General features: G+C 42.7%; 1 long non-coding RNA gene across 2 annotated transcripts in view; it reads right to left on the minus strand.

The window, feature by feature from the left end:
• The window catches only part of LOC125640516 (uncharacterized), a 55,552-nt gene that overhangs the window by 5,877 nt on the left and 27,494 nt on the right, over positions 1-22,181 (minus strand). Inside the window, exon 4 of one of the 2 annotated variants that reach the window (XR_012669487.1) lies at positions 18,436-19,147. The exons of the other annotated variant lie outside the window; for it this stretch is intronic. This is a non-coding gene — a long non-coding RNA (uncharacterized LOC125640516). Of the gene's footprint in view, positions 1-18,435; positions 19,148-22,181 lie in introns of those variants that run through there. 2 annotated transcript variants of the gene reach the window in all.

The raw sequence follows: 22,181 nt of genomic DNA on the forward strand, positions 1-22,181 counted from the left end.
GGTTTCAAGATTATGTCCGATATCTATATTTATAGTCTCCATTCATTCCTCAGTCCAGCATTGTATGGTTACCAGTGTACATGTGGCATATTGATATCACATGAGGGTCACGCCCACTTTAACTCTTCATAGTTTAATTTTAGCAGTGGTTCCCAGCTGAGGTCACACTGTATTTATCCAATTTATTTGTATTAAATAAGAGAACTCTCTCACATTTAGCCATATCGAGAAAGGAAAACAAAGCTGCATTTTTAGCTCTGTAAAAGTTTTTGAATACACCATGTATGAAAGACAAAGCAAGGGAAAGAGCCTGCAAACATTTATTTGGGGAATCATTCTTATTTAAATTAGTAATCCCCAATGAGCACTAAGGAATGTAGGAAAGAAATAGCATTCCCATCCTGCAGTCTGATCTATGTAGGTGGACTCTTGACTTTGATGGGGCCTCATGCAGGCACAAGGGGATGCCTGTGTGGAGCCCCTTGGAAATCAAGGATCCACCTGTATTACAGATCAGTTTGCAGGTTTGGAGACTTCATCAGTGGAGCTATGGGGTTTGCAGGGTTAAGTTCCGAATGTGATTCTAAATCACTGTGAATACTTATTTATTATTTGTGTTCTGTAGCATATAGAGCACCAGCTGTGGTCCAGGACCCCGCTGTGCTTGGCACTATACAAACACAGAACAAAAAGATGTCCCTGTCCTGAGGCGCTTACAATCCAAATGTGACACTACACCCCATATTCTTCATAGAAATATTGTTATAATATAATGATAGCATAACTGATGTTTTGTGCAAGGCATGTGAGGTATCATTGGAAAGGTTAGGATTTGCTGAATATGATTATCCTAATTGTATGCATGTATCATTTTTGTATCTAAAGTTAGGAAATATTGACTATAAATCTGTACTACAAAAGTGTTTGCACCTGGGGAGCACCCACCAGACAGAATGCAATCAGTCTGGCTGGCTAACTGGGGACAAGTCAATAGACCACCAGGGAGAACAACAGGTCTTTGAAGATGCTAATTTCCCAACTTCCTAGGATGCTACAAATGGCCTTTGGCTCATGGCTGCTTTGACACTGCAGGGTCATGGGATCCAGTCACCTGGTACTGGACTCCATGATAGAATACCAGTATTTTTCCACTGAGGGGGTTGGGGAACCACCCTGGAAAACAGAGTTCCTGCCATATGTAAAACCTATTTAAGGCAGGGGAAGGACATACTCAGTGGTCATTCTTCACTGAATCCCAGAATGACTGCTGTGAACATTTAAGAAACAAAGACAAAGGGGGCGGGGAGGAGTAAGCCCAGCCTGGGAAGGTGTCTGGCCTGTGAAAGAAATACCTGGAGTATTAAACTGCAAGCAAGAGCAGTTTGCCCGCAAGAACCTCTGCACTCTGCCTAAAACAACATTTAGGGTGAGAAACTACTACTTGTAACCAGTTTTTTAGTATCTTAAGCGTATATTGTGTTTGTTTTATTTGCTGAGTATTCTGCTTTGATCTGTTTGCAATCTCTTAAATCTATCTTTTGTAGTCAAACCTGGTTTTCTCTAAAACCAATTTGTGGAATTTAAACCGGGGTGTGTGGGAAAGCTATATATGTTCCTCCACATTGAGGGAGGGAGCAAATTTCCTGAGCTTACGTTGTACAGTTCTCTGTGCATTGCAAAATGGTATAATTCTGGTTTTGCACCACAGAGTAGGGTGTTGTCAAGGTTCCTTCCCCACTCTGAAATCCAGGGTACAGATGTGGGGACCTGCATGAAAGACCCCCTAAGCTTTTTCTTACCAGCTTAGGTTAAAAACTTCCCCAAGGTACAAACTTTGCCTTGTCCTTGAACCCTATGCTGCCACCACCAAGTGTGTTAAAGAACAGGGAAAGAGCCCACTTGGACACGTCTTGCCCCAAAATATCCCCCAAGCCCTACACCCCCTTTCCTGGGGAAGGCTTGATAAAAATCCTCACCAATTTGTACAGGTGAACACAGACCCAAACCTTTGGATCTTAAGAACAATGAAAAAGCAATCAAGTTCTTAAAAGAAGAATTTTAATTAAAGAAAAGGTAAGAGAATCACCTCTGTAAAATCAGGATGGTAAATACCTTCCAGGGTAATGAGATTCAAAACATCGAGAATCCCTCTAGGCAAAACCTTAAGTTACAAAAAGACACAAAAACAGGAATATACATTCCATTCAGCACAGCTTATTTTACCAGCCATTTAACAAAAGGAAATCTAACACATTTCTAGCTAGATTACTTACTAACTTAACAGAGTTTCTGAGACTGCATTCCTGATCTGTTCCCAGCGAAAGCAACACACAGACAGACCCTTTGTCCCCCCCCCCCACCGCTTTTAAAGTATCTTGTCTCCTCATTGGTCATTTTGGTGAGGTGCTAGCAAGGTTATGTTAGCTTCTTAATTCTTTACAGGTGAAAGGGTTCTGCCTCTGGCCAGGAGGGATTTTTTAGCACTGTATACAGAAAGGTGGTTATCCTTCCCTTAATTTTTATGACAGGTGTGCATTTGAGTTTTGGGCAATTTGTTAGCTGAAGCCTTCCCAGGCAGTACTGATTTCAGTGTCTGTGTGTTTTTGCAGTTGGGTGTGTCCCTACCTGTGTGTGTGCTGGAGAAGGCTTGAGGGTCTGGCTCAGCAGAACAGTGTAAGGGAGCCCAGGCTGGTAGAACAGGTGGGCTCAGTGGTACCCTAGTATATCAGGTGGCATCCTGGAGTGGGGCGTAACCCGTCACACCAAGTATAAGGCAAGAGACAACAGAGGGATACACAGAGATGGTGGAGTACAAGGGAGCGATAAGATAATATTGTTCAGCATGATAGGCAGTGGTATCACCACACCAGGGTCTTGTTAAGTTTTTGAAGATGTCATGGAAAAGGAGAGTTTGAAGGGGATGATGCAGTAGTTTTGTGGACCGAGAACACCTCCCAAGTGTGAGGGGAAAGCGTGGGAGAAACATGAAGATACTTGTTTGAAAATATTACAGAAAAAGCATAACGTTGAGGGGAAGAAATCTAGAACTGTCTTTTTTTCTTAGTGCACAAGAAGCAGTTGCCAGAACTCCTTGTCTAGACATTTGGACGAGACTTAGCCTTGCAGAATCCTGAGGAGAGTTCTGTGCTAACATGCTTATGGTCCACTATATCCACTAGCACGTGTCACTGTGAGAACTAGAGTGACAGGGAGCTGGAGCTCCACCTTCTGGCTGAGTCTGGGGATTAGCTCTGCCAGGCCTATGCGCCTTTCTGCAGTTGCACTACATCGCTCTCTCTGTCTTGATCTCAGCTGCTCCTGCTTCATGGCTTAGCCGTCCAGCCAGGTCACTGTAGTTTCCCTCTGTGTGTGTGTTTTCTCAGTCTCTGCTGTCCCAGGAATTCTTCTCTTTCACTGCAGCTTAGGGTTGCCAGCTTACTAACCAAACACAATTTTCCCCACCCCTTCTCCAAGGCCCCACCCTGCTCGCTCCATCCCCCCTCTCTCCATTGCTTGCTCTCCCCCACCGTTACTCACTCATTTTCACCATGCTGGGGAGGGTCCCTTTTCAACTGGGTGTTCTATGCCACTTCTCCAATGGCTGGTAGGGGAACCCAGGCCCACCCTCTACATTAGGTTCTAGCCCAGTGACCCAACAACAAGCAGTCAAGGTCTTCACAGTCCTAAACCTCATTGCTGGGTCCCTGGGCTGCTTCCTACCTTCCATACCTCACTCTCTGCAGCCCACTTTTACACCCAGCTACTAGGCTTTATATAGGCCCCTCCTGTTCCTGTCCAGCTGAGCTTCCTTTAATTAACCCTCATTACTTCCTGGCTCCTACTCCAGGTGCAGCTGAGACAGTTAATTGGCTCACCTGGCCAGCTTAATGAGTTCAGGCCTTGTGTGGGGTGGACATTCCCATCACATAACACAAAGGAGTCTAATCTGAAGACAGGAAGCCAAGGACTGAGAGGGGAAAATGGAGGGAAAGAAAATAATTACAATTACAAAAGAAATTGAAGCAAATGTTTGTGTCCTATCCCCCACACCACTAACCTTTCTTCACCGATAAATAGCTTCGATTGGTGATCTTGGCTGTAGCATTTTCACTTGGGTACAGCGGAGCTTAAAAGGACAGTTGTCTCCTTTTCCGTTAGTGTTTCCATGCAATGTGAAGTCCCATTGTATTTTTTGTTCATCAGGGAGATACCCAGATGCCACATTTTAAAGTCCATGCTGTTGCATGGCTGTAAGTCATAAAGTCATGTGTTTTAAAAAAAGCCGAAATGGGTTGGTAACAGACTATGAATCCCAGTGATGATTGAACCAGGTGATATTCAAAACAAAAAGAGCTCTCAGCCATGCTTGTAGCTGTTTCTGTTGCTTTACACTGACTCAGACATTCTAGGCTCTAAAGTGAAGTTTGGGGTTATTGTTTTGTGATGGTTGTGTTGCTGTGTGGGTGGTTGTATTGATTTGCTTCTAAAGGGTTTGTGCTAGGAGATTTGTATTAATTTGAACAAATGGCCATTGGGTCAAGTAACACACCATCTGTGCAGTCTCCCTCATGCAACTAGGGAAATTATTGCATCCAAATTAGCTGAAGAATAAGGATGGTGATTGGTTGAGGTACCTCTGATATCAAAATGGTCTAGGACCCTCAGCATAACATAGATATGTCTAACTGTAGCTGAATACTGCATGGGTGTAATTCATAAAGTCAAAATGGCCCAGGACTTAAAGATTGGGTGGTAACAGACCATGAAACATAGTGATGATTCAACCTGGAGATACTCTGTACAAAAAGAGCTCTCAACCAGGGTTGTATCTTTTTCTGTCATTTCACACTGACTCAACAGATATTTTAGGCTTCAGAGTGACATTCTCAGAATCTTATCATGTGAATGGATCCAAATTAGAACTCTGAAGACTTTGTAATGCAAATATATTGAGAGAAACAGAAGGTAAACATGAATGCTTATTTTCCCCTAATCAAAGCAACATACCATTTTCTGTGAAATGTAAATAGGCTCTAAATTGCATTTAAAATGAAGAGCTGTGTCCCTTTGATGCTAAATTAGATCATTCCTGTTAAGCACACTAACACTATATTTTTCCAAAAATGTTTACCATGCTTTCTTATGTGTTGTCCAAGCTTTATGCTAAGGTACAGTACCACTTATGGTCTGATCCTCTCAAAATCAATGGAAAGACTCTGACTTCAGTGGGTTTCGGATCAGGCTCTTAGACTGTTTTTGCTAATTTCAAAAACATTCAGTAGCTCTTTTGTATAGAATGTTTCCTTCATACAAGTCAGTGCACACTACAAATAAGAGAAATATCACTATCCCTATTTTATACATGGGCAAACTGATGAAGCGATAAAGTGACTAGCCTAAGGTCATTCAGCATGCCAGTGGCAGAGGCAGTTATAGAAACTAAGATTTCCAGACTCCCGGTTTGATGCCCTACCCAGTAGAACACATTGCTTCCTACAGGACAAGATTTAGTTAATTCTGGCATGAATTTTCTAAATACACTCTTGATTATCCACTAACACATTCCGTAGCAGAAGTATGCCACTAAGTTGAGAGATATTACAATGTTTTCATTTCAGCCACCAAAATTAGCACTTAAAACAATATGTAGCTCTCAGTAGGGGTACATCATCTTAATGCTCCCTCCTGGCAAAAATGCATAGAATAGCATTCACCAAGGCAATGGTGGTAGAGTCACTAGCTTTTAATGACAACGGCAGATAAAGCGTTATGTTTCACATCACTGACTAGAATCAATGATGAGTGGCTCTGCAATCTACTTGTATGCATTGTCTGCACCTGTCTCATCAATTATTATCCTATGCAAAAGGCCAGTGAATTATCAGGAAGAATATGTTGTACAATTCTACTTGGCTAGTTCTCTTGCTACTTTATAAGGAAAACCCCACAGAAAGTAGGGCAGTCATTATTTCTCATAATTTTTTAAATGTTTTTTTTTAAACATGCATTGGCTTAGAAGAACCCCTTGAAACTGACAATGGTTTCCTCTCTATGCTTTCTCCCCTCTCAGTCTGCTCCCTGGTTTGTTATTACCTAGCTGCTGTCATTGTTTTTTAAATGTATAGAATTAAAGGATTGAAACAGCTGAAGGGTGAGGGGGGAAATAAATAATTAAGGACTCTCTCCCTGACACTGAGATGACTGGGGTCCTGTTTATCCACAGAGCAGGTACTAGCTGGGCACCATTTGTAGAAGCTTCCCCACCACCAGAGCTCCTTATTTTTGATCTGGAGATGCCACCTGTATGGGAAGATGACAACTTACTATCCATGAATATACAACTTTCGGCCTCAGTGCTTTACTATAAACAACCTTGCCATGTTGTGCCCATTGTGGGACAGGTTTCTGTTACATGAAAAATTGTTCACTGAGAACCAACTGGAAACCACCATCCCCTGAAACAGCAGTTCCCCAACTGTGGTCCATGGGTTACCAGTGGTCTGGGAATATCTGCTGGTTGACTGTAGAGAGCTGACTGGACACACGGTGCTGGCTGCTTCTCCTTATTTCGACCAATTAAGTTACAAATACTAACTTTCCATGGCAGCAATTGCTGTAAGTGCCACCAAAATATTACTTGCTCATCAGCTGGAAGAGAGGTGGTCCATGAAGTCATAAATAGAAGAAGTGGTCCACAGGCCAACATATCTACTGAGGTGTGGTCCATGCTAGGAACCTTTCAGGGAACTGCCTGCCAAAAGTCTCAAATAGTTACTCAAACATTTGGAACCATGCCTGCTTGCACAGGTCGAGCATCTGGCCTGCCTGTGTTTGCATGGGTGTTCATAAAATACTTTAGTGGGAAAGAGAGTTTAGCTGCAGATGCTTTGCCCTTAAGTTTTCAAAGTGATGTTGGGAGGGTTTTAGCCACATAGCTTCTGTTAAAGTCAATGGGAGTTCTGCTGTTAATATACTGAGTAAAACACTGACAATATTGGTTACTGCACAATGCAGTTCTGCACAGCCCATATTTGGTTTTTCAGTCGTCACTTTTGAGAAGCAGCTAGCTAAAGGTAATGCACAGTTGTGAACGTAAAGTCATGCTGCTCTCAGGAGAACAAGCTGATGTCAATCAGCACAGTATGTTCAAAAACTGACACTTAGTAGGGTTGTATTTACCATAGGGAATAGTCCCATTCATCCGTGTTAGGTTTCTGTATTACACTTTTAAACAGGGCTTTGGAGTGGAGCCCGGAGCTGGAGCGCGGAGCAGCTCTGAAGCAGTGGGGCTGCAGGTTTTTGCCTGGAGCTAGAGCGGACCCGGAGCACAGCTCCAAAGCCCTATTTTTAAAGAAAGGCTTGATCAATTACAATGTTTATTTCTGTTGTAACACTATGTTAAGGGCCAAATTCTGGCCAAACTCTGATGTCACAGAGACTACTAAAGATATAAGTCAGGGCAGAAATTTACCCTGACTGTAGAATCTAGCTCTAAAGCCCTAAATAAAACTTGCATTCAGTTTACAATGATAGTGGTAGCTAGACTGCTGTTAATGCTGCTGATGCACTGGGAACACTGTTCCCTTTTTATTTGCATACTACATCACAATTAAGCAGACCCATTCTTCTTTCCGCTTTCCCCTCAACCATATGAACAACTAAAGACCAAAGCTACTTATTTCTTTAGCGAATAGATTGGAAAGAACATGCACACATGCAGCAGCTCTGGTGATAGCCTTAGGTTATCTTTCAATCCTCACAACACACTTTAGTCGAGTAAAACAATGAGGGATTACAGGAAGTGAAACTGAATTGGGAAGACAGATGTTGCAGAAAAGAAAGTTGCAGCAAATCTTAGTCTCATGATGGCACATCAGGCCCTTACTACAGTAAGTACATCCATTGCAAAGCAGTGCTGGAGGCTAGGCTGGGAAAACTAGTGATAAACTCTGAAACACATCAGAGGCCTGGAGCCCTACCCGCCTCCCTCCCAACTGAATTGCCTTCCCTAAAAAGACCAGAACTGATTGACAACATCAATTATTGCTTTATGAATGTTTTCATATAACAGGTGATACCTTCACTATGTCCACCAAGTTTTCTTGGTGGAAACAGGGATGTTCCACTGTCAAGGTTCCTCCCCCACTCTGAACTCTAGGGTACAGATGTGGGGACCTGCATGAAAAACCTCCTAAGCTTATCTTTACCAGCTTAGGTCAAAACTTCCCCAAGGTACAAAATATTCCACCCGTTGTCCTTGGATTGGCCGCTACCACCACCAAACTAATACTGGTTACTGGGGAAGAGCTGTTTGGACGCGTCCTTCCCCCCAAAATACTTCCCAAAACCTTGCACCCCACTTCCTGGACAAGGTTTGGTAAAAAGCCTCACCAATTTGCCTAGGTGACTACAGACCCAGACCCTTGGATCTTAAGAACAATGAACAATCCTCCCAACACTTGCACCCCCCCTTTCCTGGGAAATGTTGGATAAAAAGCCTCACCAATTTGCATAGGTGACCACAGACCCAAACCCTTGGATCTGAGAACAATGAAAAAACATTCAGTTTCTTACAAGAAGACTTTTAATAAAAATAGAAGTAAATAGAAATAAAGAAATCCCCCCTGAAAAATCAGGATGGTAGATATCTTACAGGGTAATTAGATTCAAAAACATAGAGAACCCCTCTAGGCAAAACCTTAAGTTACAAAAAAGATACACAGACAGAAATAGTTATTCTATTCAGCACAATTCTTTTCTCAGCCATTTAAAGAAATCATAATCTAACACATACCTAGCTAGATTACTTACTAAAAGTTCTAAGACTCCATTCCTGGTCTATCCCCAGCAAAGACCCAGCATACAGACAGACCCAGACCCTTTGTTTCTCTCCCTCCTCCCAGCTTTTGAAAGTATCTTGTCTCCTCATTGATCATTTTGGTCAGGTGCCAGCGAGGTTACCTTTAGCTTCTTAACCCTTTACAGGTGAGAGGAGCTTTCCCCTGGCCAGGAGGGATTTCAAAGGGGTTTACCCTTCCCTTTATATTTATGACATCCACCTTCTGGATAAAATGGATCAGGCCCCAAAGTTAATTTTTCCAAGATAGATTCAAGACCTATTGAAGTCAATGAGAGTCATTCCATGGCGTCAATGTGCATCGGATTAGGTCCTGGTTTCACAATAATGTAGGCATCCAAAATTACTAGTTGCTTTTGAAAGTCTTAGCCACAGTATCAGGAAAAAAGGAGCTGTCCTTTCAAACCTTCAAAGAGTATTAGATCCCTATTTGCCTTAGGCTTCCTGACAGTAGACTAGTTTTCCAAGAAGCATCACATACTGTAGGATCAGAAGTACCACTGGAATGTACAGGAGTAAAATGCAGCTAGGCTTTTCAAGCATCTTATGGCTATTTCTTTTTGTCTATCACTTATCAAAGGGATAGCTCAGAAAATACACTTCATAGGAATATGGCGAGTTTAAGGCTCAACTGGTATTAATTCCTGTGCGTTTCTCCATTGTTACTTATTTTGTAGTGGTAATCTCTTTTTGTTTAGGGAAATCAGAAGTGGCAACAGCAGTGGATAGATGTCTAAGAACAGAGTCCAGGGTCTTTGTAAAAACTGTATCCCGCTCTTCTATTCTGAGGCAGGGAAAAGGTGGTGTGAATCACTTCCTAGTTGCTGCTGTTGTGCTAACAGTGGCACTGCAAGCTCTGTTATGAAGTTGTGGCACCAAAGAACTAGAGTGTAGAGATGGCACAGAAGGGAATGGAAACCAGCTACCTGGACACTCAATCCCCTATTCTAACCACTAGCCCAGACTCCATCCTAAGGCTTTGCAGATGCTGTGCGGTTATTCGTAAGGGAAATAAGTGGCAACAACTATAATTACAATGCAGTTTATCAACTCTGTAATCTCTTGGCACTACTGACTGATTAACTAACTGCTGGTCCCATTGCACATGCTGACAAGACTGAGGTTTAGATATATCTGATTTGGGGGTTTTCAGACCAGAGGGGAGTGCAGCCTTCAGGTCTGATTTATCTTTTTGGCCCTCAACTCTAACTGCAGATTCATGGAGTGGGAGCCTCATCTCCCAGAGGCAAGAGGCTTGGAAGATATGGGGCATAGAGAAGAGATGTGACCTCCAGCTTATTTTGTTTGTAAACACCTGTACAAAACAATAGGTAAACTATCCCAAGTCAATAGAACCCTTAGCCATTGTCTAACAATGGGCCATCAATTCCAAAGTGTTTTTTTAAAAAAAAAACTTTTCAGTGTTGGGAACAAAAGATAATTATTTCTGTCAAAAGCCATGCTAGGCTGACAATAAAATATGACCAAATGGAACAGGCTTTTAAGTGTACACAGCACTGTTCAATACATCTGCCCTTCAGCTAGGCAGGCTTCTTAAATTTCTGATGTGACAGTTGTGTGATAACTGTTGGATTGCTATAAGCTGGAGGGGGCGGGGGGAAGAGGGGAATACTTGCAGCACAGATCTATATGTGGCAAGCATTCCAGCTCCATGACCTGTAACCGGAAAGGTAGTTAAATGACTACCTTGAGTGTCTGGATCATACAGTGTTTTTTCTCCCATCCACTGCCATATTAAAAGAGCACAAAGGACAGATGCAAGGAAATTTTCCCACTCTGTTCCACAGTTGACCATACTATGCAGTTGATCACAGCGTGTCAGACCACACCCACACAAGACTATGACTGTTTTTTGGAACCTTTAAAATGGCTAGTGTAAAGTAGGCATTCTGGAGCCTTTCTGCTGCACAGTGACTCACTAAATCACCCCCACGATGTAGATAATATATCCTGAAGGCCACATTCAGCCCCCTCTTGCTCACATAGAGTAGCACCTTGCTTTTCGAGTGATCCCATTGATTTCAACAAGCCACTTGTAGAGTAAGGTGTTATTCAGGGTGAGTAAGCTTAGCTGAATCTGCTCTGTAGAATACTCAGCAACTGTATAATACAGAGCCATTGCTAAACAGTCATAGGTAATAGGACCAGAGAAGATGAAGGTGATCCTAGACTTTTGCATATTACAGCACACTACTACTGGGCCAGGACACTCTCCCTGGGCCAAACTATGAACCCCTTAATTCCACTGGTGAGCAGTTACTCACATGAGCACTCCCATTGTCTTCAGTGAGGACCAGTCATTCAAATGGCTGCTCAGCATTGAGAGTACAGGGCTTACAATCTGCCCCATGTCTCTTCCATTTCCTGGCATTCTGCACCCAGAATAGGTGAGATTTCCAGAAGCGTGCAGCATTTACCACACTGAGTCTGTTCCTATTTAAGTAAAAAGTAAATCTCACACATTGACTTTAACAGGAGCAGAGCTATGCCACTGCCAAGTGCTTATGAAAATCCCACGCCATGGGACTTTGGTGTTAGGGCATCAGGAAAGTAAATTAATTGCTTTTAAGGATTACAGAAATTTGAGACAGTCACATTTGTTTTAATCCTTTTCCCTGCCAATGCAAGATATATAGTCCTCATATCACCTATCAAACTGATATTACACTTGATCACAACCAAAAGGCCGAAACCAAGATAGCTCATTCCCATACATTCTTTAAAAGTTAGAGTTGGATTTGCCCTATGCACCTGCACATGGGATTAAGGGGACAATCTCTTCTCCCACCGCCACCTTGAAACACAGGAGAGTGCGGAGTGGACAGAGCCCTAGCTCCACATTACCCAGTGTGAGGGCAGAGCAGGAGATGGACAAGTAATCAGTGCTTGGTAATCTGATGGCAGACATAACTCTTCCCCACCCCGGGGAAAACAGAGACCCAAGGAAGAAAGTCTGACTCTTGGAGCCTGAGTTCCTTCTCTTCTAGGACTGTGCAGCTGTGTCCCACTAATGTCCTGTTCAGTGTACAGGCTAATTCTGGCCCTACATATGCAAAATTGCTTTGGAAAGTTCTGAAATAAATTGTATGATATTTTTTTTCCTATCCTTCTGCCTGTAAAACCAGATTCCTCCATAAAATATTTGGCTTAATTCATGGATACATTCTACCTGTGTTAAATACAGGGATTGAGGGTAATGTATATAAATTGGGAGGGGTGGGGGGGAAAGTTCCAACCTATTTTTCAACAAAACCTTTCAGGAGAAATCTGCTCTGGAGCAGAGAATTTACATGCCCAGCTTAATCTTAATGTGAATTTTAAGGAAACTTCTAAAAATAAGTGTTTATAATGAAGGGCTGATAGATCTTCAACTTCAATAGTTCTTGCCAGACACACCTACAATTTTAGTTATTAGGAGAGATTTCTCTTTTGGAAAAATTTGCTTGACCAAATAATGTAAATATTCCCAATGTCTGATGATGATAAAACTGAAAGCATTAACTACTGTTTACTTTTCATCATTTACACTAGTCCCCTTTTTTCCCTTCACTTATTTCATTTTTGCATTTAACTGGACTGTAAAGCTACGGTGATCAGTTTCCAGTTAGTTTCACCTCTTGGTTCTCATGAACTAGCACAATCCTTCAAGTGTAGTCTATATTCCACCCCCCACTGTTCCCCCAAAGAGAGAGAGAGAGAGAAAAGAAACTTTTATTACATTTTAAAAATAAAGCCTTCCTGGTTCATCAGTATTAGGTTTGCAAATTTGATTTATTTCAAAGCTTAAGGCTCGAATCCTGCAAAGACTCAAAGCTTAAATATACACACTATGAATAGAAATAATAACTGGCTCTTATGTAATGCTTTTTCATTGGTGGATTGCAAAGCACTTTACAAAGGGGATCAGTATCATTATCCCCATTTTACAGATGGGGAAACTGAGACAGAGGTGAAGTGACTTGCCCATCATCACCCAGAAGGACAGTGGCTGAGGCTGAAATATAGGCAGCTCCCTGAGTCCAATCTAGTGCTCTATCCACTGGGCCACACTGTCTCCTATTTGACTTCCATGCGACTACTCACAGAGTGTGAAGATAAGCAGATGCATACATCTTTGCATAATTGAGACTAAAATTTGTGATATAAACTATCCAACATTAAGCGTCCCTTTGAAACCATTTGTTTTAACTATTGAATGGTATCTTGAAACCTGCTTCTAAACTAATCACCATTATTTTGGCAAATGTCGCATGGGGGACAGAACTGCCACTTTTGCAAAAGTTTATTCCTTTTTATAAATACATGCCAAGTCTTAAATTTCTCCCAATCTCTCTGTACAAATCAGTTAATCTATCTCTTCTTAAGCAGCCTTTAGGTTGGTATCTAATGTTGGGGGATGGGGAGGAGAAGGAATTGTGTGTGTTAAACTCTTACTCTGATGCAGTAGTTGTAGGCATTATCATATGTTGACATTCAGTGCAAACTGTGTGTTAGAGTGTGTTCTAGTAGTTAGAGTTGGGATTGGGAGTCAAAATGCCTGGATTCTGTCCTTAATTTGGCATTAGTAGGACCTTGGACAAATCAGCCTAATCTCTGAGCCTCAGCTGTTTCTTCTTCAACGCTTAGCCAAATGGTTGTCCACAGGGATTGTTCTCCATTTGGTCCATTCCTGTGTGTCTGCAAGGGCTTGACGGGCTGAGAGTCCAATGCTGGAACACACTTGATGCACCCCTGTAATAGGGGGTCTGCTTCTAGGCTGTCACCATCCATTGGATGGTGGAATTTTATTCTGTATGTTACAAGGCACCTGGAGAACAGCATTCACCAGAACATCTTGTGGCATTCTCACAATGTGTCTGAAAAGTGTAAGACGTTGTCTATGGATGATGGCCCCAGTAGTCTGTGGACCGGAGCGGCCATAAACATCTGTGTTATAAATGAAGTCTTTCCACTTTGTACCCAATATATGACATTGGTATTTTGTGTGGAAAGCTTCCATCTTTGCCCAGTCTGAGTGGTACAATGTCCATGTTTTGCAACCGTACAGCAGTATGGACAGGATTCAGCTTGAATAGATCCTGAACTTGGTGGTTGTACTGAGATGATGTTGATTCCATATTCGTTGTAAATGACCCATGGCAGACACTGTGATCCAATCCAGTGGAGAACCTCCAAGTGAGAGTTGGAGGAACTGGTGAGTATAGAACTCAAATAGCAAAAGCTGGAGACTTTGACAGCTTCATTATTCAAAGATATTGGAGTTGTGGGTGGACCTGATCCGAGGTTTTGCAGCTTTGTCTTTGACCACAAAACATAGAGGCCAACGTTCGCTGCTGACTCTCCATTTGCTAGAGTGCCTTGCAAAACCTGTGTGCTTCAGTTTACTCAGGCCTATTTGAAATGGGCGTAATAAAATTACCTCTCAGGATCTGGTGAAGCTTCATCAATCAATGTTAGTAAAGGACTTTGAAATTCTTGAACAAAAGGCACCATGTTCTATAAATGTAAAGTATCATTATCCTAAGTGTTGGACGGTAAGGAAGGTACTTAGAGCTCTTACTGATGGATGCTAGCCATCACGCTGACATATTTTAGAGAAGTCATCTTTCTTAGTCAAAACACCAGTTAGATTGGCTGGTTAATGAAAAAAGAGGGGGAAAAGATCATTTATTAGGGATGCTGACTCTGTTTTTTAAAAAAGTTTTGCTTTGAGATAAAAGAAGATAGCTACAGGGGAATGCAGGGATTTTCTAGATAGTTTGAGACCAAAGTGAGTGTATTTTGTCCTAGTTAGATGGTGCTGCATACATGTCCACCTCTATGAATAACAAATAACACTGAAGCACAGATGTTGCTTACTTATTTAATTAAATACAAATATTTAAGAGATTCCATTTTGGGGGAGTGGGGAGAGAAGATTGTGTTCAAGTAGCAAGCCAAGGCATTCCTGGGCATGCTTTGAAGTGTTGGCACTGAGTGAGCCCAAGGCTGATGTCCAGGGAACCAAACACTTGAAAGAGTCTGCATAACTCCTTTGTAGCAGGAGATCTTGGAGTATGGACTATATTTTGAGAGCAAGAGGTCATCTCTTGAAGACTTCGCCTCTCAATCTCTTAGTCACAAGCTTATTTGTAGTCTCTCAGTATCCTACAGCAACTGCTTATATGAAAAATATTGAGAGTATTTTGTCCTTTTTGAAACAGCAGTTGCCCTCTCTCCTGTCCCCTAGATGCTTTTCCTAGTAGTAATTGATAGCTCCAGTCCTATGAACAACCAAGACAGATTGCTCCTTATTGTTTATTATGGTAGTGCCTTAGAGACAACCAAGAGTCGGGACCTAGGATGCTTGGACAAACACAGAATAGTAGATGGTCCCTGCCCTGAAGAATTTACAATCTAAATGGACAAGAGAGGGTGGGGAAAGGAGTAGAACACACCAGCAGAGTGAACAATATGGTGGATGCCAATGTCCTGATAGTTCCACAGTGTGTGTGTGGGTGGGTTGTTTTGTTTTTTTGGAGTGGGTTTAATTAAGAGGGGATCAGCTATATGGAAAGAAAGGTAAGGAGGACAGGGCAGGGGAAGCTGAGGTGAAGAGGCTAAAGGAGGTAGTGGGGTGGTTGGAGCAAACAGCCAATCAGCTCAGGGCAAAGACAGTTTGAACATTTTAAAAGTTTGACTGGACTGTCCAGAGGTCCCTGCTTTGACTGCTCCTGCAGCTTGAGTCTGTGGCTGGCTGCCCTCTGCAGTTTGTACTGCCTATCTTGGATATCTGCAGAAGCAGCTGGAGACAAGGAGAAGTCAACTTGATGTGACCTTCCACCCCTCCACATATAAGCAATAAGTGCTCCCTAGCCCCCAGGGACCAAATGAAAAACAACTCCTTTATAATGCCCCACACAATAAAAGATGGATCCATGTAAATTGGCCCAGAGGTCTTCTAGTTTGTTTGGACCTGCAACCTCCAGAGTGAAAACCCTTCTGTTTGAGATTAGTCCATGCTCAGCTGAACCTTCTTCACAATTCTTCAGAACTCCCAACTTCTGTCTACTTATTTTTGTTAATTCCCCAAGGCTTCCTACTGGTGGATCTAAGGTTCTTTGAGCCTTTCATATCTTACCATTTGACTAGTACATTAAAAGACCTACCTAAAAGCCTCTTGCACGTAATCTGAATGTTCATATAATTGTTGGTGTAGGTAATCCACTTCCCCTAGAGTCAGTAGCTAGGTCAATAGAAGAATTCTCCCATTGACCTAGCACTGTATACACTGGGGGTTAGGTTGGGTTAACTGTGTCCCTCAGGGATGTGGATTTTTTCGCACCCCGAGCGACTTTGTTATACCGACCTAATTTCCTAGTGTAGACCAGGCCTAAGATAGACAAAAGTAATTAGTACTTCATACAGTCCATAGTAAGCTGATGAAATTCATTGCTCCAGGAGACCATTGAGGCCAAGTAGGAAATAAGATGAGATATTTATTTGGCTAAAAAGAGTTACGGTATAAATCTTCAGTAATAATTAGTGAGATGTGCTGGTTCAGTGTATGTTCCCTGCAGCCTTCTTGGAGCCCTGACCAGAATTTAAAGTGGTTCCTCTCTGGCAAAATCACTGTCGGTATGTCTACACTGCACACTAAGCCCAGGTTTGTGGGACCCGAGCTTGTGGACTAGGTGGGTATAGGTTTCCAAAACCGTGCTTGAGCATTCACACTACATATGTAAACCTGGGGTTACAATGACTGGACCAGGGATTTTCAGCCATGCTAACAAGACCATACTGCACTACACAAACCTCCTGACTCAGGTCTGTGGCTTCATCTGCATCGACGCTGCAAAAAGACAGGGCTTAGACTCAAGCCACAATGGGACTCTAGTTCAGACACACCCGAGTCTAGCATGCAGATCTTGAGTGCTTGCTGACTGATTTGTGTGTGGAAAGAAGGGGAGCTTGGGCTCAAACCTGAGACCGAGCCTCGGCTTAGTGTGCACTGTAGGCATACCCTGACAGGCTAATGGTTCAACCACCGCCTGTCCTATACCTATTCTGGTGCACCATTGACACTGACACACCAACACCCTCATGCAAGTGGCGGTATGGTACTACCATAGTACCAGTGCTACTGATATCAATAAACATACTGCCTATGCCAGTAAGCAGACACATCTCTCACACATCGTGCAGTGGTGTCAGGGTGAATTAGCTTTTAATCAGTTGGCTGAAAAGGGACAAAACTGACGTAGGGGGAAAGGCTTCCTCTTTCTCAGGAACGCTGTTGATTGGAGATAAATAGATAAGAGTGTTTTCCTGGCTGTAATGTGCTTGGGTAGTACACAAATGGCTGGTGGTTTCTCACTGAGAGTAGAATTTGCTTCTTCGTGATTAAATGTGACAGGGAATAAAAATGAGATACATTTTTTTAAATGAACTGTCGCAAACTACATACATTGTAAAAATTACTAGGCTAAACGTTCCCAAAACACACACAGTCTATCTGGTCTCACTGGACTCAGTACCTGCTTAACCAGATTGTTATAAATGCCACCTGGTTTTGAGATCCTCAGGTAAAAGGTGCCATGGATATGCAGTTTTATTTAGGTAGGCACATAAGTCTATTCGCAGTCAGTCTCCTCTTCATTCCAAGTGTATTAGTACAGCAGAGATAACTCAAGGGCTGTGCTAAGTTTATGTCTGGTAAATAAGAGAAGTGTGGGACCAGGAATCAATGAACTAAAACCGGTGTGTTGGAAATTAGGCCAAATTAGGCCACACACCATTCATTTTTGGGGTCTTCAAGAAGAGGAAAAGTAGTGAAGGCAAAGCAAACTGTGATGCTGTCCCGACTGTAGGGGCAGGAGTGAGCTTCACCATCATGGCTGCCTCACTACCATCTCCTGGGAACCCACATTGTCTTCATCCTAATCCTGAGTGATGTTCTGAGCTGACCACACCAGAGAGAGGGAGCCAGATGACACCACCACCTCCACCAGCTCTGGCTAAATCCGAAACACCACTTGGGATGTGAGACACTTGTCATTTCCCATCCACACCTTTCTTGTCTTTCCTATCTCTCTGTTTGCCTTCTGTATAATAAGAAGTTGCTTTAGCCAGCCAGTACAGTATATTTTGCAACACTGCTGTAAGCCTGTGGCCAGCAAGGCAACTAAAAGCAATGCCCCAAACAGCCTGATGCTGGTACAAGTTTGCCAGGTCTCAGAGTGACTAATAAGACAACGTGCTGTGACACTTTTTTTCCAAATATGGGAGTTACACATGACTGACAGGAGCTGCGTTTTCTATCTTCGCTCTTCCTTTCTCCCCCCTCTTTTGTGTGTGTTTTGTTTCGTCTTCTTTTGTTTAGGAAATGGGATTGGACTTTAACGATGACAGGTACAGCCCATCTCCACTAACTTATCTTTTCCCCAAAAGGATAGTTATCACCATCTTTAATACCATCTAAGAGACTGTCAAATGGGGTATTTTCCTTCTAAAACCTCCTTGTGGTTAAAGGGAACAAGGGATGTTGTTAAAATGAAAGCCATATTTAATACTTCACATTTCAGATGCTTTAACAGTTTTTTCTTAATTTTTTCTGTATCTATAATGAAAGGCTGAAAAGATTTTTAATGGTGTGTTTGCCATGGTACTAAGCAGGTTGAGGTTCCAAACTAAGTTAAAACTGTTGCATGTTGGACGGTGCAAGGCTTTTGTTAACACCTCTAACTCTTTGGGCCCATATATTCCATCTAAATTAATACAACAGCCCACAAGGGAGCCTCCTTCGGATCCACTCCCAGAAGCTCCTCCCTCCCCCATTCTGTTCTATACCCCTCCCTGCTGCCTCAGATCTGTTCTGTGTCCTGCTCCCTGGTGGCGAGAGGAGCTGCTGTATGTTCCAGCAGGTTGAAAGCTTGGCACATGGAGTGTGACCTGGGTGCCAGCCTCATTCCTAGCTATGTGATATGTGCAGTGGATACAAGTTTGAAGCATGGCCATGCATGCACACAGCTTACAGGGAACATTGCCCATTACTCTATTTGAAGGCAATGGGACTTGAAGGTGCTGAGTTCCTCTGAAAATCAGACTCCTTAAGTGACTTGCCCAAGGTCACCAACAGAGTCGGTGTCAGAGGAAGGATGATAATTTGAGTCTTTCGTTGACTTCAAAAGGCATTGGATCAGTCCTGGGGAGTATTAGACCATCTTGAGGCTTATGGAGGCATCTCAACTGTTCTTTGCAGGCTTAGTAGTCTGAAGGTAGAAGAAAACACTGAAAAACAAGACAGCAGCTTGAGGGAAAAATAGATGTATTATCTATAGAAAAGAAAATAGGATAAGGTATGAACCTAATTCTGAAGACTTCCTATTTTCTTTATAACTTTGGATTTATGAGCCCTTATATGAAAATTTTAGAGAACTGGTTCTGATTAAATGCGAGGAATAAAAACTGAAGGAAAACAGACCTCTCCCAGTAGATTCAGAGAATGGCTATTGAAAGGAATTTAGTTTTTCTTATTGTAACTTGAGCAATAGAAAAAAAGAAGCCCCAAATCCATTTGTTCTGAATTGATTAGAATTATTCTGCTTGAATAAGGTGTATGGTAGGAGCCATGTAGAGGAAGTATAGTCTAATGGTTATAGCACAGGACTGGGGAGTCAAGTGATTGGGATTATATTCCCGGTCACTGATTTACTGTATGACCATGGACCACTCCATGTGGTCTCTTAGTGCCTTAGTTTCCTCATATGTAACAAATGGGGTTATAAATGTGACCTAAAAACCTTTGGATGCCAACTAGCAGAGGGCACATGAGTATAGAGGGGTGCAGGGATTCTCTGTGTTCAGCAAAAGAATGTCTTGTAAAGTCTCTACTGAAAGCTAGTGTCGTACTGGTCATCATAATCATTGTGAGATGTATACATGAAAAATAGAAGAGGAATTATGAGTATATATTAAAATTATGTTCTCTAGGTCTGTAGTTAAAAGGCGGTCACTCGAAGGTAGCATATCTTGAGACAAACTTCTCCAGACAGAGGGTGAGATATGCCATCATGGATATAATTGTATTGGGTGTTGTATGTCATACTGTAGAATTCTATTAGCATTATAAGTTGAAAGCTAATAAAGAGTTAGCAGGGACTTCAGAAGGAAATTAACATGAAGAGGTAAACAGGGGGGAGGGGGAACATCCTGTATTGACGTAAACATCAGTGGTCTGTTCTGGTATATGTAGGGATGCAGAGCCAGAAGAGTACCCAGAAGTTACCTACTACAGGATAGGCCCAAAAAATAAAATAACAGAACGGCACTAGCCATCACCTTCAGCCCCCAACTAAAACCTCTCCAACACATCATCAAGGATCTACAACCTATCCTGAAGGAGTATTTGTGGCACCTTAGAGACTAACCAATTTATTTGAGCATAAGCTTTCGTGAGTAAGCTCGCTTCATCGGATGCACTCAGTGGAAAATACAGTGAGGAGATTTATATACACACAGAACATGAAAAAATGGGTGTTTATCATGCACACTGTAAGGAGAGTGATCACTTAAGATGAGCTATTACCAGCAGGAGGGGGGGGGGTGGAAGAAAACCTTTTGTAGTGATAATCAAGATGGGCCATTTCCAGCAGTTAACAAGAACATCTGAGGAACAGTGGGGGGGGGGGGGAATAGTTTTACTTTGTGTAATGACTCAACCACTCCCAGTCTCTATTCAAGCCTAAGTGAATTGTATCCAATTTGCAAATTAATTCCAATTCAGCAGTCTCTCGTTGGAGTCTGTTTTTGAGGGTTTTTTTGTTGAAGAATAGCCCCTTTTAGGTCAGAAATCGAGTGACCAGAGAGATTGAAGTGTTCACTGACTGGTTTATGAATGTTATAATTCTTGACATCTGATTTGTGTCCATTTATTCTTCTACGTAGAGACTGTCCAGTTTGACCAATGTACATGGCAGAGGGGCATTCCTGGCACATGATGGCATATATCACATTGGTAGATGTGCAGGTGAACGAGCCTCTGATAGTGTGGCTGATGTTATTAGGCCCTGTGATGGTGTCCCCTGAATAGATATGTGGACACAGTTGGCAACGGGCTTTGTTGCAAGGATAGGTTCCTGGGTTAGTGGTTCTGTTGTGTGGTTGCTGGTGAGTATTTGCTTCAGGTTGGGGGGCTGTCTGTAAGCAAGGACTGGCCTGTCTCCCAAGATTTGTGAGAGCGATGGGTCTTCCTTCAGGATAGGTTGTAGATCCTTGATGATGCGTTAGAGAGGTTTTAGTTGGGGGCCGAAGGTGACGATTAGTGGCGTTCTGTTATTTTCTTTGTTGGGCCTGTCCTGTAGTAGGTGACTGCTGGGTACTCTTCTGGCTCTGTCAATCTGTTTCTTCACTTCAGCAGGTAGGTATTGTAGTTGTAAGAATGCTTGATAGAGATCTTGTAGGCGTTTGTCTCTGTCTGAGGGGTTGGAGCAAATGCGGTTGTATCGTAGAGCTTGGCTGTAGACAATGGATCGTGTGGTGTGCTCTGGGTGAAAGCTGGAGGCATGTACATAGGAATAGCGGTCAGTAGGTTTCCAGTATAGGGTGGTGTTTATGTGACCATCGCTTATTAGCACCGTAGTGTCCAGGAAGTGGATCTCTTGTGTGGACTGGTCCAGGCTGAGGTTGATGGTAGGATGGAAATTGTTGAAATCATGGTGGAGTTCCTCAAGGGCTTCTTTTCCATGGGTCCAGATGATGATGATGTCATCAATATAGCGCAAGTAGAGTAGGGGCATTAGGGGACGAGAGCTGAGGAAGCGTTGTTCTAAGTCAGCCATAAAAATGTTGGCATACTGTGGGGCCATGTGGGTACCCATAGCAGTGCCGCTGATTTGAAGGTATACATTGTCCCCAAATGTGAAATAGTTATGGGTAAGGACAAAGTCACAAAGTTCAGCCACCAGGTTTGCCGTAACGTTATTGGGGATAGTGTTCCTGACTGCTTGTAGTCCATCTTTGTGTGGAATGTTGGTGTAGAGGGCTTCTACATCCATAGTGGCCAGGATGGTGTTTTCAGGAAGATCACCGATGGATTGTAGTTTCCTCAGGAAGTCAGCGGTGTCTCGAAGATAGCTGGGAGTGCTGGTAGCGTAGGGCTTGAGGAGGGAGTCTACATAGCCAGACAATCCTGCTGTCAGGGTGCAAATGCCTGAGATGATGGGGTATCCAGGATTTCCAGGTTTATGGATCTTGGGTAGCAGATAGAATATTCCAAGTCGGGGTTCCAGGGGTGTGTCTGTGCGTATTTGTTCTTGTGCTTTTT

Source organism: Caretta caretta, chromosome 7 (genome assembly GCF_965140235.1).
Source record: "Caretta caretta isolate rCarCar2 chromosome 7, rCarCar1.hap1, whole genome shotgun sequence".
Taxonomy (NCBI): Eukaryota; Metazoa; Chordata; order Testudines; family Cheloniidae; genus Caretta; species Caretta caretta.